The following is an 18,798-nucleotide window of genomic DNA, read 5'->3' on the forward strand; positions in this document are numbered from 1 at the left end:
TGGTAAGAAAGTTTTTCAGGGGCGCCTGGGTGGCGCAGTCGGTTAAGCGTCCGACTTCAGCCAGGTCATGATCTCGCGGTCCGTGAGTTCGAGCCCCGCGTCGGGCTCTGGGCTGATGGCTCGGAGCCTGGAGCCTGTTTCCGATTCTGTGTCTCCCTCTCTCTCTGCCCCTCCCCTGTTCATGCTCTGTCTCTCTCTGTCCCAAAAATAAATAAAAAACGTTGAAAAAAAAATTAAAAAAAAAAAAAAAAGAAAGAAAGTTTTTCAAATGCATCTTCAGGCGTCTCCAAGGCCTGGAAAAGATCTGTCCACTTCAACAGGCCTTAAAACCCTGACTTTTCTTTCCATTTAGACAAGCAAAAAAAAAAAAAAAAAAAGTCAGTATGTATGGCTGATTTCTCTCTTGTATAAACCGGACAGAATCAAATCTCTTCCAACTCTACCCAGAATGGGTTTTCCAGAAACAAGCACCTTTGAGAGATTGTCTTTCTCCTGGACTCCTCACCGGGAACATCAGTCATGCTTCTCTTCTCTGTCACGTCTGGCAGAGTGCCTCACTGATGGGGGGTTCATTACCTGGGGCCATGGGCGTGTCCTCCTGCAAGCAGCTTCTCTTTGGGGACTAAGTTCTGCACAAGCAGAGCTCAAGGTAGCCCGGAGGGGAAGCAACAATTCTACCAATGAAAGATCGGGCTTAAAAGTGAACGAAGCATTTCCACTCACACCATTAGGTCCCCGGGTTCTTAGGCCCCTGGACTCAGGCTGAATCACACCACCGGCTTTCCTGGGTGTCCAGCTTGCAGATGGCAGATCGTGGGGACTGTTCAGCCTCCACAATCATGTGAGCCAATTCATCTCCTTTTATGTATATGCGTATAGATAGATACACACATCTATATTCTAAGTATATGTAACTATAGATATCCTTATACATTTTTTTTAATGTTTTTTTTTTTTTTGAGAGAGAGAGAAAGAGACAGAGTATGAGCAGGGGAGAGGCAGAGAGAGGGAGACCCAGAATCTGAAGCAGACTCCAGGCTCTGAGCTGTCAGCACAGAGCCTGACACGGAGCTCGAACTCATGGACCACAAGATCATGACCTGAGCCGAAGTCAGATGCTTAACTGACTGAGCCACCCAGGTGCCCCTATCCATATCCATATCCACACATATATATATATGGCTTAGATTATATATTATATATAAGGCTTATATATGTATAAGGCTGAGAGTATATATTACATATAAGCCATATTCATATATAAAAAGCCTATGGCTTCTGTTTCTCTGGTTGAACCCTGACTAGTAATATACTATCCAACCAGCTCACCACAACCATCCAGAAGTTAGTGTCTTTCCATACTACCTGCCATCTCTGAGTCTAGACACAGTGTACAACTAAACGTGCTGCTTGAAGCTCTACCCACTGGGAGTAGTTTCCTTCACCAGTGTCCTTCATGTTCGGGCCTAAGCAGCACTGAGTGATACCCATTTGAAATACAAAACAATCTGTAAACCAGGCTTAAGTTATTTCTTCCTGAGTCAACTGGTCATCAGAAACATGGCCAAGAGGCCACAGATGAAGGAAAAGGAAGGGGCGATGCACCTTCAGAGTCAAAGGAATCTAAGGGGCGCCTGGGTGGCTCAGTGAGTTAAGCATCTGACTCTTGATTTTTGGCTCAGGTCATGATCTCATGGTCAGTGGGTTCGAGCTCCACATCAGGCTCCACAATGACAACACGGGGCCTACTTGGGATGTTCTCTCTCCCTATCTCTCTGCCCCTCTCCTATGTTCTCTCTCTCTCTCTTTCTCTCTCTCTCTCTTTCACTATAAATAAATAAGGGACACTGACAGCATGGGGCCTGCTTGGGATTCTCTCTCTCCCTCTCCCTCTCTGTGCCTCCCCTACATGCTCTCTCTCTCTCTCTTTCAGAATAAATAAATAAGGGACACCTGGGTGGGTCAGTTGGTTAAGCGTCCAACTTCGGCTCAAGTCATGATCTTGTGGTCCATGAGTTCGAGCCCCACATCGAACTCTGTACTGATAGCTCAGAGCCTGGAGCCTGCTTTGAATTCTGTGCTTCCTTCTCTCTCTGCCCTTCCCATACTCATGCACGCTCTCTCTCTCTCTCTCTCTCTCAAAAATAAATAAACATTAAATTTTTTTTAAATAAATAAATTTTTAAAAAAAGGAATCTAAGCCACTTGTTATTCAACCTACTTGTATTTCGGACCTTCCTTGTTTAATCTTTCACAAACCATTCCCATTTGACCATAGATTGCTACACACACACACACAATTTATGGCTGGTGGGTCAGACAATACCTAGTTCATGATGGGAAACTCAGATCACATGGTCACCCAATACACTATGGTGAGGCATTCTCTACCAGGGCCTGATAGCAAGATAGAAGCTATTTTTCAAAAGGAAAATACTCATATCCAGCACAAGGCATAGATTTGCTCCAAAATCCTACAGCTTGGTGCTGTGACTAGCCTGTTGGTGTTCACCCGGAGGCTCCTTACAGCATGCCCGTTTGCCACAGACATTTTAACTATCATTGAACCTGATGGGTAAAAAGGCCCAAGTGATACAGTGGCTTAGGCTACAGCCTGAACTCATGGCAGGGCATCCCTTTGCTTGTCTCTACTTAAAACTGGCAGCCTTACAGGTGATTCTGTAGATGACCCAAGTAACACAGTCAAGTACTCCCCAAATACAAAAAGGCTCACCAAGCATTTTTCCTCTTTTTTCATTGTAGGTGGTCCAAAGAACAGCAACTTTACTTTCACTTTGGAAAAGTGACATTAAACCACCAGAAACTTCAGGGCGCCTGGGTGGCTCAGTCAGTTGAGCCTCCGACTTCAGCTCAGGTCATGATCTCAGGGTTTGTGGGTTGGAGCCCCATGTCAGGCTCTCTATGCTGACAGCTCAGAGCCTGGGACCTGCTTCAGATTCTGTGTCTCCCTCTCTCTCTGCTCTACCCCGCTCATGCTCTGTCTCTGTCTCTCTCAAAAATAAATAAACATTAAAAAAAAAATTAAAGCTCCAGAAACTTCAATGAGGTCACAGGCCCCTGAATTTTTGTGGGATCGCCCACCTTCCAGTTCACATTAGAACCTCCCTGAAGTATTTGCCACTTTATGAACATCAAATCCAATCATCATCATGTCCATCAGCAAGGTAGAGTATGATGTTTTGTGGAATGTCAAGACAATCAAGATCTTGCAGAATAAATGTAACAACAGAATTGGTTTACCCTGAGGCAAGTCTGTGAAAGTGTACTGTCAGCCCTGACAAGTAAAAGCAAACTATTTCTGGTGGTATTTACAAATTGATATGGAGGAAAGGACATATACCAGGTCAGGAGCTGTGAAGCAAATGCCAAGGAACATGTCAATGTGCCCCAGGAAAGATACTACATCTCAAACAGCATCCGAAACTTTAGTTATCACCTCATTAGTTTATAGTAGACTTCACTCATTCTTCAAGATCCATGTGACTTTTGCAAAGGCGAAACTGATGAGTTCAATGGAGATGCGTAGTATCATGTTTTGCATCGGTCTCAGCCTATTGATAACCAATGCTGTGGCTGGACCAGCCCTTGTGGTTCTTATTATGATTGCAAGACACCATCAGCAATAGCCATCAGGAAACTTTGAAAAACAAGTATATTTCTTACAAGTCCTGCAAATTGCATGGCACACCTGAGGCCACAGAGCAAAGTGATGGGTAGGAAGAGAGAGCAGGAGGTTGGAGTTCTGCTTTTATTGGGATTGAGGGTGGGATCCCTAGGGTTTAGCAGACTCATTCTTTATTGATGAGTTTAAAACATAAAAGCAGAAAATTAAGGCCTGGGAAGAGAAAAACCAGCAGCCCAAATGCTCGGTTATCAAAATCAACTAAGATCTCTAAAAGAAAGGAGACTCGGGGCAACTTGACTCTTCATCCAGTCCTGTGGCTGGCACTGTGTTCACTCAAGATAGCTGTCTTTGAAGTGCATGCTTCTTTGAAGTGCTTGCCTCAGCAATCAAAGCTTAAATCAAGAATTTGCATCACAAAAAAGGAAAAAAGAAAAAAAGAAAAAAATAACCAACTATCTGGGCTTACACTACATACCACTATCTACACTTCTTTCAAGCCTTCAGTGGCAGCATTCGTTTTTGCAATCCCCCCAGGGATACTGTCTTACTTCTGATTTACTGTCTCGGTATGAATGAAAGTCCTAGGGGGCTTCCACTTACCCCTTCCTACCACGGTGGCCATCATCCCACGGGTCAGAGAGCAAATGTGGGGATTCTGCCAGTTGTCAACCGTGTCTCTTCCATTTATACCTTCAGAAACTGGGGAAATAACCACTAGCTGAGTCTCTGGACCAAACCGGCCCAATATGGGTCTGATTTGACCTAAACTTCATCTACAATCTGAACATGGTAAAATTTCACTTTGATTTTGGGACCCTCTGGGATTTCAAAGCCGTTTCAGAGCCAGGGTCTAGTAATCCCCCAAAAGGTCTTGGTATTTCCTTTTTCCAGTGCACATTCTAGTAAATTGCCTTTGGTCCTTTTAAAGAAATCTTAGAAGAACATTTACAATGTATACTTGTGGCAATGGTGTCGAGTCCTTCCTTAAGGGTACCTGGTCTATCTTGCAATCCAGGGGCTCTGTCTCTGTGAATTTACTTATGTCTGGAAACTGAGTAAGAAGCTTCAGCTCTCCTCTGTGACAACTTAAGTCTGGTTTTCTGCTATGAGGCCTACAGTTTTTCCTGTTCTACAGACCAAGCAATACTCTAGCAGACTCTATATATTTAGTTCTAAGGGACACCATGATCAACTAGCCACTGCCAAAGATCTCTGCCATTCAAAACATTCTGATTACTATTATGTCCTTCCTGCCCTTTACCTTGGATATCCTCACCTTGTCTTAGGCAGTTAAATGCTACCACTTGTCCCCTGCTACTTCAAAATCCCATCATCCCCTTTAAAATCTGGGAACCCAACTAAACAACAGCATCTATAGTCATACCTTGCCTAGAAAGGTGAGCAACCACAGAGATTTTTAAGGATGCAGGTGATCCCCTCACTAACATATCTCATTGCCTTTGGGAAGGGAGTATCTTTGGGCCATCTTGTGGAATGTAGTTGTGAGCTGGCTGTGCAGGTAATGCATAAAACATTTAGTTCGATATCCCTAACCCCCTAAGCCTCTGGATTCCCTCCTGCACATTATGCCTTGAAAGCTATGACATCTCAATCTCATTAAATACGTGCTATCATTGAATCCAAATTTTAGTCAACCAATCAAGTAACCTATTGAGCCATCTCTGGCAGTACTTAAATCTACACTCTCTAGTAAATGCATCAATATCAATAAATTTGGCCAGAACTAGTGTTATACTCTACTCACTTCAGTACCCTGAAGCATGCTGAGCTTTGACCTTAATTATAGTGCTAGCTGACCTTAACTGTGGCTACAATTGCCTTATGGAGACTCTTCTGCAGTGATGAAACATGACAGTTCCATTAGTGATGGAATCTTCTAAAGATGGAGAGAGCCAGTACTGTCAATATGCCTTTCCTTCTAAAATAAGTTTAACAAAATCTCATTCAAAAACACAATGGAACTTTTTTGAGTTTGATTTTAAAAAATTATTCTAAGTTAATCGCAAAAAGCAAATGAGTGAGTTCTTCCTCTTCTTCCTCTTCTTCATATTATTTCCTGAAAAACTCAGTCCTAAACCCTTTGGTTTGGACCAAGCATATTACATCTCCAAGCTGGGATGGGAGGAGGGATAGAGGAGACCAAATAAAGGAAGAAGATTTCAGAATACAACTGCCCACCACAGGAATGAGCCACGAAGGGTAAAGAGGGATCCATGCAAAAGAGTGGCCCAGTGTAGGATATCAGAGCTCCAGCAGGGCTGGGGGGTGTCTCTGCATATGAACAGCATGTCATGGGCTTTGGAGCCCAAGAAGGTGAGGAAGATAACCATGGGGGAGAGCAATTTTTTCAGAGAATCATGTCTAAGTAGGGCAAAGAGGGGGCCTCATATGGGTACAGCCCAACATGAGCTTCAGAAGCCAACAGGGGTAAGGAGGACATTCACATAGTTGTACAGTACAGGATGTCAGTGCATAAGCCAGGGGAAAGGGCTTCCATGTGGAAGGTGATAACAAGTGCAGAGTGTCAGAGGATGGTTAGAGTAAGGTGGTGTCCATGCAGAAGGGCAGCTCAGGGCATGGAGTCAGAGTCTTAGCAAGGTAAAGAGAGTGTCCATTTCAGGAAAGTACCAGCAGTGAGTGTCAGAGGCCAAGTGCATCTGCAGGAGATACGCGATGGTGGCAGTGATGGGAGAATGGATACACACAAGAAGTTGACCAAATAAACAAATATATTAAGGATAATGGAAGCCAGTTTTCTACTGTCAGAGAAAGGAGTTAAAAATATGGAAAGGAAGAAAAACGGAATAAACCCTGTGGTTCATTGTTTTCAATACAATATAAATTATTTTTAAATAATATAGAAATAAATGTAACTGTATGTGACTATCTGTATATGAATATACACCTTTGTCCCAAAAGTCTTAGTGCTATTTCAAGCTTTTATGAACTCAGAAATATACATGTTACATGATTACAAAAAGAAAAAAGAGAGAATAAGAGAGAATTCTTAACTAAAAACTCTCAGCAAACTAGCAACAGAAAGGAATTTCCTCAACCTGATGCAGAGCATCTGTGAAAAATCCGCTAACATTAACATGAAAGACCGAATATTTCCACCTAACACCACTCTCACCACTTCTATTTAACAAATTACTGAAGGTTCTAGCCAGGGTTAGGCAATAAAAAGAAGTAAAACGCATTGAAAAGGGAATATGTAAATTCTACTTATTTATAGCTTACATGATCATCTATCTAGAAAATACAAGTGAATCTATAGCAAAGCTACTAGGACTAATAGGCAAGTTTAACAAGGTGCAGAATACATGATCAATATACAAAAATCAGTTGTATTCTATGTACTAACAATGAACAATTGGAAATTGAAATTTAAAAAATACCTATTTATAGTTGCATCAAAATACATGAAATACCTAAGAATAATCACATTAAAAAATATGTGAAAGAATGTACACTGAAAACTATAAAATATTTACTGAGAGAAATTGAAGAACTTTGAAAAATCATGATATATGCTTTACCAATAGGTCAGGAAACTCAATATTGTTAAGGTGTCAATTTTAAGCAAACTGATCTGCAAATTCAATGTAATCCCAATCAAAATCCCAGTGGACTATTCAGTAGAAACTGACAACCAGATTCCGAAGTTCATACAGAATGCAAAGAACTTAGAATAGCCAAAATAACTTGAAAAATAAAGAGTAAAGTTTGAAGGCTAACATTACCTCATTTTTAGACTTACTACAAACTTAGAGTAATCAATAAAGCATGCTTTGGTGTGAATACAGACACATAGATCAATGAAACAGAATAAAGAGTGCAGAAATAAGCTCATATATATATATATGATTTTCTACAACTATTTTCTTCAAAGATTCAGAAGCAATCCATTGAAGAAAGGCCGTGTTTTGAACAAATGGTGCTAGAACAATTGGATATCTCTATGCCAAAAAACAAATAAAAACAAAATAAAAACCTACAATCCATACCTTGCATCACATGCAAAAATTATCTCTAAAGCTTTTAAGAGAAAACCTCTCCTAACTTGGGTTAGACAAAAATTGGGCTTTATCAAAATTTAAAACTTCTGCTTTTCAAAAGACACTGTGAAGAGAATGAAACATCAAGCTATAGACTGAAAGAAAATATCTGCAAAGCATATATGTTATAAAGGATGCATATCTGGACACAAAAGAATTCTCAAAACCCAATTAAAAAAAAAAGACAAATGACCCAATATAAAAAATGGGTAAAATACTTGAACAGACACTTTACTTGCAGTTAGGTTGGCAACCAATTGAATGGAAAAATACTTAACATTGTTAATCATTAGAGAAATTAAAACCATTGCAAGATATCCCTACAAATCTACCAGAAGAGCAAAAATTAAAGAGACTGACCATACCAAGTACTGCTGAGAATGTGAAGGAATTGGAACTCTCATGCATTGCTGGTGGGAATATAAACAATACAACCACTTTGGAAAACAATTTGACAGTTTCTTTTTTTTTTAATTTTTTAATGCTTATTTATTTTTGAGCAAGAGAGAGAGAGAGAGAGGCAGAGAGAGAGGGAGGCAGAATCTGAAGCAGGCTCCAGGTTCTGAGCTGTCAGCACAGAGCCAGACACAGGGCTTGAAGCCACGAGCCATGAGATCATGACCTGAGCTGAAGTTGGACACTCAATTGACTGAGCCACCCAGGCACCCCGACAGTTTCTTAAAAAGCTAAAAATATGATCAGGCCATTCTACTCCAGGTATTTACCCAAGACAATTAAAGCATATTCCATACAAGGACTTGTATATCAATGTCCATAGCAGCTTTATTTGAAATAGCTAAAAACTAGAAACAACCCAAACATCCTTCCACAGGTAAATGGGTAAACTAACTGACAGACAACGAAATATTACTCAGCAGAAAAGGAATGAACTATTAACACACACAAAACATGGAAGAATCTCAAAATAATTATGCCAAGTGAAAGATGCCAGACTCTTAAAAAAGGAGTACATCATATGGTTTCTTTTATACAAAATTCCAAGAAATGCAAACTGATATATAGTATCAGAAATAAGATTAGGGGGTGCCTAGAGCCCAGGGAGAGATTGTGAGAAGGTAGAATTACAGAGAGATATAAAGAAACCATTGGGGATAATGAATATGCTAGTTATTTTTACTGTGGTCATGTTCTCTTTAGTGTATTCATGTGTCAAAACTTACCTATCAAAATGTACATTTTAACATATGCAGTTTAGTGTATGTCAATGGTATACAAAGAAAACTATGTTTTAGGGACACCTGGGTGACTCAGTCAGTTGAGCGTTCAACTCTTGATTTTGGCTTAGGTCGTGATCCCAGGATCATGGGATCAAGCCCCACATCGGGCTCCACACTCAACCTGGAGCCTGCTTTAAGATTCTCTCTCTCTCTCTCTCTCTCTCTCTCTCTCTCTCTCTCTCTCTCTCTCTCTCTTTCTCTAAAATAAGATATAAAAAAAAACAAAGAAAACTGTTTTAAATTTATTTAATTACTATATTGTGCCATGCATGATTCTAGTCAATTTTTAAACTTTGTAAAACTTCCATCAGTTACTCCCCAGTGACATAAAAGATTTCCTTTAAAATTCTAGCTTTCAGGTCATACAAAAAATGAGGGTTTTCCTTTGAGACTCTCATTTGTTTTGCTTTTTTTATTGAGACCTAGCTGACATTCCATAAAATTCACCCCTTTAAAGTGTACAATTCAGTGGTTTTTAGTATATTCCAAGGTTGCATAACCATCACTGCTATGTAATTCCAGAATATTTTCGTCACCCCAAAAGGATACACCATACCCATAAACAGTCACTGCCAATTTCCTCTCTCCTCAATCTTTTTTTTAACTAATTTCATTTCATATTTTGTTAGCTGTGAGCTTTTCACAGGTGACCTTTATCACATTGAGGATGTTCCCTCCTTTTTCGAATTTCTAATTTGTTGAATGTTTTTTCATTAGAGTATTGGGTTTGCCAAATGTTTTTCTTTTGTCTATTTACAATCATGTGATTTTTATCTTCTAATTTTAGTAAGATGGTGTATTAATTTTCATGTGTTGAACCAACCTTGCATTCCTGGGACAGATTCCACTTGGTTATGGTGTACAATCCATTTTATATGTTGCTAGAGTCAGTCTGCTAGGTTTTTTTTTTTTTTGAGGATTTTTGCATCTATATTCATAAGAGATAGTGGTCTATATTTTTCATTTCTTGTGATGATGTTTGTTTTGTTTTGGTATCAAGGTAAGACTGGTCTCATGGAATGAATGAGAGTTTCCTCTCATCTTTTTTTTTTTCTGGAAGATTTTATGATGCATTGGTATTAGCACTTTAAATGTTTCATAGAATATACCAGTGAAACAATGTGTTCCTGAGCTTTTCTTTGTCAAAAGTGTTTTGATTACTGATTCGATCTCTTTACCTGTTATAAATCCATTCAGATTTTCTGTTTCTTTTTGAGCCAGTTTTGGCAACTTGTGCCTTTTAGGAATTTTTCCATTTCACCTAGGTTATCTAGTTTGTTGGAAGAAAGTTGATTTTATGCATACATGCCAGTTTGATGTGATCTCACAAGAAAAAAATCTAATGGAGATACATCCAGTGACAGATCTGACCAAGCCAGGAAACTTCCCCTAATGGGAACCAAGCCACTGGTCTCAGAAATTCTCATCCATAAAACTGTTCAAACAAGCCTCAAAATAAAAATTTATTACTCAAAATTCAAAAAGCTAAGTGTAAACAAGTATAAATAATGAAACTTCCCAATGACATTTTTTTGTTAATTTATAGCACTTGTACTTCTGAAGTTGTTAAAGCCTAAGACTGCACTAAGACTATGGGTCTCACATACACACACACACACACACACACACACACACACACACACACACAGCCTAGCCTGAAGGAGCTTCAGTGATCAATTAAAATTAATAATGATAATAATGGATTATAACCTATAGTTTACTATGCATAATTGTAATTATAAATACAGTAAAACCTTGGTCTGTAAGCATAATTTGTTCCAGAAACATGGAATCCAAACATGTAATCCAAAGCACTTGCATATCAAACTGAATTTCAAGAACCAATGGCTCACTTGTGATCATGTGACGTTTGGCATCAAATACTAGTCATATTGCAAGACATCACTCATTTATCAAGTTAAAATTGTTAGAAATGTTTGCTCATGGGGGCACCTGGATGACTCAGTCAATTAGGCAGCTGACTTCAGCTCAGGTCATGATCTCATGGTTTGTGGGTTCAAGCCCTGCATCAGGCTCTGTGCTGACAGCTCAGAGCCTGGAGCCTGCTTCGGATTCTGTGTCTCCCTCTCTCTCTGCCCCTCCCCCATCTGTGCTCTGTCTCTTTCTCTCAAAAATAAATAAACATTAAAAACTTAAAAAGAAAAAATGAATGTTGTTCATCTTGTGGAACACTCACAGAACAAGTTGCTCACAACACAAGGTTTTACTGTAGTTTACTATTTACAATCGTAAATCCATGAATGAAAAACATTTCAGGAATATTTACCTAGTTACAAATAGCTCCCAACAACATATTTATTACAAAGGACAAAAAGGATAACTTTATAGTTGGAGCAGTCTGGCAGAAACCACCTGAGTAATGGGACATATTGAAATCACGTGACACTTGATAAAACGTAGTGAGAACAACATCACTTCTATCATGTTCCTGCTAAAGGTGTGTAACATAAATATAATAGGGAAGAAATATCAGACAAACTAAACTGAGGAATATTCTACAGAATAATTGGCCTATGGTCTTTGAAAGTGTCAAATTCACAAAAATCAAAGAAAGACCCAGCAGCTGTCCCAGATTGAAGGGGATGGAAAAGACATGCAAAAGAGTAAAAGCAAAGTATGATTCTGAACTGGGTCCTTTTGCTATAAAGGACAATATTGGGACAAGTGGCAAATCTTGAATAGGGCCTGACATTTCAATGATGGTAATCTATCGATGCTAATTTTCTATTTCTATGCCCTTGATTGTAGGAAATGCACACTAATTAATTTGCAGATAATGGGGCATCATGGACCGATTTATTCTCAAATGGTTCAGGAAAAAAATTTGTTGGTACTTAATCTGCAACTTTTGTGTCCATTTGAGGATGCTTCAAACTAAAAAAAAAAAAGGAAAATTAATAAGCGGAATAGTTAAGATGTGTTTAAAAGAGGATTAGCACGAATAATTTTGCCCTTCCAGATATTAAAGTATATTGTACAGCTACAATTCTTGAAATGGTAGTAACTATGCAAGGAGCAACTTGCATATCAGGAGAACAAAACAGGGGCACCTGGGTGGCTCAGTCGGGTAAGCATCCAACTCTTGATTTTGGCTCAGGTCATGATCTCAGAGTCATGGAATCAAGCACTGCATCAGGCTCTGCACTGAGTGTGGAGTCTGCTTAAGATTCTTCCTCTATCCCTCTGCCCATCTTCTCCACTCAAATGCCCTCTCTCTCCCTCTCTAAAATAAAAAAAAATAATTTTCAAAAATAAAATATTTCAAAAAGGGGAACAAACAGATCTGTGTTTATAAGAACTTAATATAGTATATGGGAACCACCCAAATTGTCAACAGAGACTGCCTCACAAATTGTCGCACATTTATGTACTCCAGTAGGTTATCACAATTAAACATAAATTTTATAAATTCCAAAGGACGTGCACATGATATAATGTTAAATGAGAGAAGAGTAGAAATGATCTGTGTGCACATGATGGGTTCTTGGGGTGCTGGCAATGTTCCATGTCTTGACCTTGGTGGTAGCCATACAGTCATTAACTCTGTTTCATAAATATGTTCCATGTATTTTCTTGATGTATGTTACAACAAAAGATCTTTAAAAGGACACCAGACCCTTTGTTATACTGGACTATAGTGTAGATATTGAGCTGCTAAGCAGATCAAATTTTAGCACCCTCTTACACAGATGAGGAACCAAGTTTCAAAAAGTTAAACCATTACTCTCTGGGAACTGATAGGTATCAAGGTCAGGATGTAGACCCCTCTGTGCTTTGGTCACAGCACTACCCTGTGTCCCCAACATTAGTGGTGAGAGAGACAACAGTTATTGTGATTATGTGCCCCAAAAGTGTGTCAGACAGTGCGCTGGGCACTTTACACATATCAGTCATCTAACCCTCACAGTAGCCTGCAAAGGGGGTATCATTACTCCCAATTTGCAATTCAGGAAGAAGGACACAATACACGCAAAGAGTGAGGCTACACTTCAGATCCTAGTGCACTCACTAGACAAACACTAACCAATTAGCAGCTCTATGTCAGGCTCTGGAAAGATATGGGAGACATAAAGATGCAAGACAGAATCCCTATCCTCTGGGAGTTTACCATCTTGATAAACTCCAAATTTCAACCAGTCCATCTATGCCAACTGCTCTTCTCCAATAGGAGTGCCTACTGATTTGCCTAAATACAGTCCCGAGTCAAACGCTTCTCCCGATAGCAAGTTACCTCACCCCAAAGTTAACAAATGAACAAAACACCCCAGCAGCTATCATTCAGAGTGATCCTACCTGAATTAGGTTCAGAGCTTTCTTTTACACTTGCCTGTTCTTTTGTTATTATACATAGAGATTAGACCCAGAAAGATTGACCAAAGACCAACTTAAAAATAAGAGACATTCTTTCTATTATATCACATTTCCTACTTATGCATTGCCTTTCTTGGAGTCTCCCAACGCAGCTATGTAAATGTTAATTCATTCTTCCTTCTGGTATCCTTGGGAGGCAGGAAGCCAATGTTATTTCACAGATAAAGAAGCTAGAGTCCCAAGAGGTGAAATGCCTTCCCCGGGGTCACATAACTACAGGCAGTTGGGGGTGCTGGGAATGGGGTATGGGGTTAAGAATCCCTGCCTGGGGTCCCCTGGCTCCCAAATGGGGCCTCTTTCTTATAAGATAACTTGGTATGTTAAAACAGTTGGAATCTTGCTCTATAACAGGAATGTTATGGGACTACTGAGAAAAAAACATTAATGCATGGTACATTTTCAGGAGGAAGGTTTAGAACATGTGGCCATCGCCTACAGTAGTTGAAACTACATCCAATTTGGGGACTAATATTTAGACTAAATGACCCTTCCAGTGACTATGAGTCTATGACAGTTTTGTCCTGTCAGGAGAGGACAGAAACAGGGGCCTAACCTCTTGATAGACATCTTAATCTGTGCCATTTTAAGTATATGCATTTCAGTAAGAAAAATGAGCTAAGTTTGGGGTGGACAAGCACCCCATAACAATGCGCTATGCTTGCTTCCTCACTCTACTGCTTGACGAAGTCACTGCCAATGGCAGCGGTTGGCAAAACAGAAACAGGGAGACTAGTTCATTTTTCAAGTAATCAAGAATTCCTGTTGTAATGAGTACTGGGTGTTGTATGGAAACCAATTTGTCAATAAATTTCATATATATATAAAAAAATAAAAAATTAAAAAAAAATAAATTAAAAAAAAAATTCCTGTTGTAATTTTAAGTCTATCAAATCAAGTTCCCAACATCCTCTTGTGTAAATTTTTAGATACTAAATGGAAATATGAGGCATGGGTTGAGCATTTTATACTCTATAGTAGTCACTCTATATTTGTTTCAACAAATAACTATCAACATTTACCTTTCAACTACTGTGCATCAGGCACTTTTCAGTCCCTGAGAGTATAGAAATGAATAAAGCAGAGACTATGTGCCCTTGGGGTATACATCCACCAAAAGTCAAACTGGTACCATCGATAAGTTGGGGAAAGAAAAAAAAAGTGTCTTTGAAGACATAACCTTATCTGAGAAAGAACAACCTTTATCTGAGAAAGCAACTTGAAAATCTTCTAGTTCAACATCCTCTGAAACACCTTCATTTAAATGTTTAAACGTCCTTGTAACTGACAAGGTTAAGGTTAAGCATGCCAGGCCAGTCTCTGAAAGAAAATCTTCCTTTTTCATGTTAGAGTACAACTAACCCTCAGACTGAAAGCAAGGTGGTTTTCATTGACCTTCCTTTCACATCAATGTCCCTGGAATGAAAGGGAAAAAAACAAAAACAAAAAAAACAAGCCAACGTTAAGGAGGGGTAGAAAGAGGGTATATGTGTGATTATCACAAAGCTGCCATGAGTTTCCCTGAGACAGTGTCAACAGTGGCTCTTTCCCATAGGAAGTGAAATCTCCTGGGGAAGTGTTGGAAGCCACGGAGGCTGAAGTGGAGCAAAGTTCTTAAAAGGGAAGCGCCCCCCTGCTGCAGGGGAGGCCCGCAGCTGGGCCCACTCAATAGACTGCAAACGCAAAACTGCATAGACCGGTTTTCACCTCTGAGCAGTTGCATGATATCTCAGCTCATCAGTATCTGTCAGTATCTGCTGGGGGGGGGGGGGGGGGGGAGATGTGCAAAGTCAATGGCATTGCATGCATGGGAAAGTTTACAAAGACTCCAAATATACACACCGCTGTGTGTTTTCAATCTGCTGGCTCAATGTTTTTGCCAGCTGACAGAAGAATTAAAATCCTGTTGAAAAGTTTGTTGGAGAAATGGTCTCTTATTCTGGGGGAAGAGTCTCACAGGCATTTTGGCTTGGTAGGACATTGTGAGGACTGTTTAGAAATGAATAGAAAGTGTAGAAGTTTGGGTGTTCTTATGTTTACTATGAAAGCATCACATTAAAGGGGTTAACAAATACTGCTCTGAAACATAATTGAAAGTAGATAGCACTGATTATGGCCTTTTTTGGTATCCAACTGATGCATTTTTAACAAAACCCTAAAGGCATTACAATTAGTGGTTTTTCCCTAAGTGATTCTTCACCTGCACTCTGCATTTATTAACCTTTCTATCCCTGCTCTTATTGCCAAGGAATAAGTGGTCAGTATTCTAGCAACTTCTACATCTAAGGTAAAGTACTTTGTACAAGAATATCTGCTTTTTCCAAATTTTCCATTACTGACTTTGTTCCACTTAAAACATTTGTTCCATTTAAAAACATTAAGACTTAGTGCCAGTGACCCCACTTTATACATTACAGCTTTTAAAAATAAGTTTCCAGGGGCACCTGGGTGGCTCAGTTGGTTAAGTGTCCAACTCTTGATTTTGGTTCAGGTCATGATCTCACAGTTCATGGGTTTAAGCCCTGTGTCAGGCTCCATGAGGGATTCTCTCTCCCTCTCTCTCTCTGCCCCTCTCTGCTCCCTCTCTCCCACACAAGCGCTCTCTCTCTCTCTCTCTCTTTCTCTCTCTCAAAATAAATAAACTTAAAAAAAAATAAGTTTCCTGAATCTGCTTTAATAATATGAACACTAGATATAGTGACTGGCACTCATCAGGTGCTCCAAATCTGTTGAATGAATTAATGAATGCACATGCTCTGTAGCTATAAATGTACAATATCAGCTTTCTGAAGTTTGTTCAACACTAAAACTGGTTATTTCATTTAAATGTTCCTGTGTATTGAATTTGTGTGGTTAAAGGGATAGATTATAGCTATGCTATAAAATAACTATAAATATCCTGCTAATTATTTATAAAAATGAGTTTTGTGGACATAACTAAGCTTAACATTTACCAATAAAAAGTAGATCTAACTCTTCTGGAACAACCCTTTAGAGTAAACCAATTCAGAGGCGCCTGGGTGGCTCAGTCGGTTGAGCATCCGACTTCGGCTCAGGTCATGATCTCACAGTTTGTGGGTTTGAGCCCCACGTTGGGCTCTGTGCTGACAGCTCAGAACCTGGAGCCTGCTTTGGATTCTGTTTCCCTCTCTCTTCTGCCCCTCCCCCACTAGCGCTCTGTCTCCCTCTGTCTCAAAAATAAACATTAAAAAAAATTTAAAGTAAACCAATTCAAAGTACACCCGTTCCTTCCCGTCTTTGTGCTCCTCCATTACAACTTGATCTTGTCCCCACCTCCAGATCTTCTCTCAAGACCTGCTCCCTCCACTTCAAGCATCCCTTGGAGTCAATACCCTTCTAGCTCTAGTGCCAGCCTTTAGGACAACTTGGCTTTAAAAAATTATGCAACTTTTTTCAACAACAAGTAATGAGAACTTCAACTCAGACAAGCTCATGTCCTGGGAACACCATCTCTTAGTCCATTGCTAAAATGGTTCTGCCCAGAGGCGCAATTCTTTTGCTTGGTACTCTCTCCTCTTTTCCACGGGGGAGAATGAAGAAAAAATTACAGAGTGATCTGCCCTCAGAGTGGAAGAACTCCCCCATTCCTCAACTTTGTGACTTCCCCACATCTCATCCCTCAATGGGTAGATTCTCCTCCAATAAGATGGATATTGAAGAGGGATGGGATTCTTCCATCCTTTCTACTTTTCTATTCCTCTACCTCCTCCTTCCTCCACCCTCCCACAAGAGATGAAGAGTTGCTAATTTTATTGATAAGAACATAGGACATTCACTAGGTCCCATCTACCAGTAAGTAGGTTCTTGGTGCCTTTAAGGGCCACCAAGAACTTCTTTCTCTTCAGCCTCCTCCTGTGCAGGCTGTGCGAAATATCAATTCTCAGGGCATTCATCTCTTTGTTTCCCACCTCTTTCACACCTATAATGGCATGCTAAGACAGGTGTGGGGACCCAGACTTCTTTCTAGCTCTCTCCCTCTCCAAAGTTTGACCTGAGTGGGTTGTGCCAAGATTTAGATTCAGGGTGAAAAGTAGGAAACTCCTCTTAGACCATAAGCCAAACACACATGCTTCAACTCAGCTTTCACCAGAAAGTGCAGCATTGTCTGGTACCAGGGCCTGCCCAGCTATATTTATGGCAGTACAGGGGACCTCTTAGTATATGAGTGTACGATATCTGACTTGTCATCATAAAGCAAACCTATGTATTAATAAACTGACTTCTGAAGAAATTAATCTCTAACCAAAGCCCCTCCCTTTCAAGATATCAATATCTTCCTCACCATTATAGCAGATAATAAAGTCAAATACAGTAGAAGCCTACTGTGAAAAAAAATTGTAAATACTGCAAAAGATGCAGAATTTCATTAGTTGATTAAAGAAATATTATACAGCTATTTGAAATATATGCAAAGCCAGAAATAAATGATATAGCATAATTTGCCAGTTAACAAAGAGAAAATAAACAAGAATGATAACATAAAAGATACTTTCAAAATAAAGATATTCAGGGGGCACCTGGGTGGCTCAGTCTGTTGAGCGTCCAACTCTTGATTTCAGCTCAGGTCATGATCTCACAGTCATGGGATTGAGCCCCACACTGGGATCCACACTGAACATGGAGCCTGCTTGGGAGTCTCTCCCTCTCTCTCTGCCCCTCCTGGCTCAGTCTCCCCCCCCCACCCCACCTCTTAAATAAATAAGCATTTAAAAAATAAATAAAGATATTCAACTGTCAACGGATTCACAAAGTGCTTGGGAAAAATTAAATACAACTTTTGACTATTTTTACAAAAATAGCTCTTTTGTGATAATATGGCAAAAGTTCAACATAATGTAAACGATATTCTATCCTGCTACTGCACAATTTTATCCAAAAATTATTAGCCTCCCAGGGCACCTGGGTGATTCAGTTGGTTGAGCGTCCAACTCTTGATTTCAGCTCAGGTCATGATCTCATGGTTCTTGGAATCAAATGACAAATGCAGAGCCTGCTTGGGATTTTCTCTCTCCCTCTCTCTGCCTCTTCCCTACTCACACTCTTTCTATCTCTCAAAATAAGTAAACATTAAATAAATAAATAAGTAAATGAAATAAAAATTATTAGCTTCATGATTGGTTTATCTATTGCTGCATAACAAACCAGCCACATATTTAATAATTTAAAAGAATGAGAACATAACATTTCTCACAATTATATTAGTTAATCTGGTAGCTCTTCCACTTCATATGATATTGTCTAGGATGCTGGATTGATAAGAAAATCCAACATGACATTATTCACATGGCTAAAAGTTGGTGCTAGACATTGGCTGGGAGTTTAGCTTGAAGTGTTTTCTGGGACCTCAGTTCTCCTCCGTATGGTTTCTTGGGCTTTTCATAGTTTGGTGTCTAGGTTTTAGGAAGTATTGCTTCAAAGAGCAACT

The 18,798-nt window shown here is 39.6% G+C and overlaps 1 protein-coding gene across 2 annotated transcripts in view; it reads right to left on the reverse strand.

The window, feature by feature from the left end:
- The window catches only part of CCDC3 (coiled-coil domain containing 3), a 192,960-nt gene that overhangs the window by 119,656 nt on the left and 54,506 nt on the right, over positions 1-18,798 (reverse strand). The gene's annotated exons all lie outside the window — the stretch shown is intronic.

This window comes from Felis catus, chromosome B4 (genome assembly GCF_018350175.1).
Source record: "Felis catus isolate Fca126 chromosome B4, F.catus_Fca126_mat1.0, whole genome shotgun sequence".
Classification (NCBI taxonomy): Eukaryota; Metazoa; Chordata; class Mammalia; order Carnivora; family Felidae; genus Felis; species Felis catus.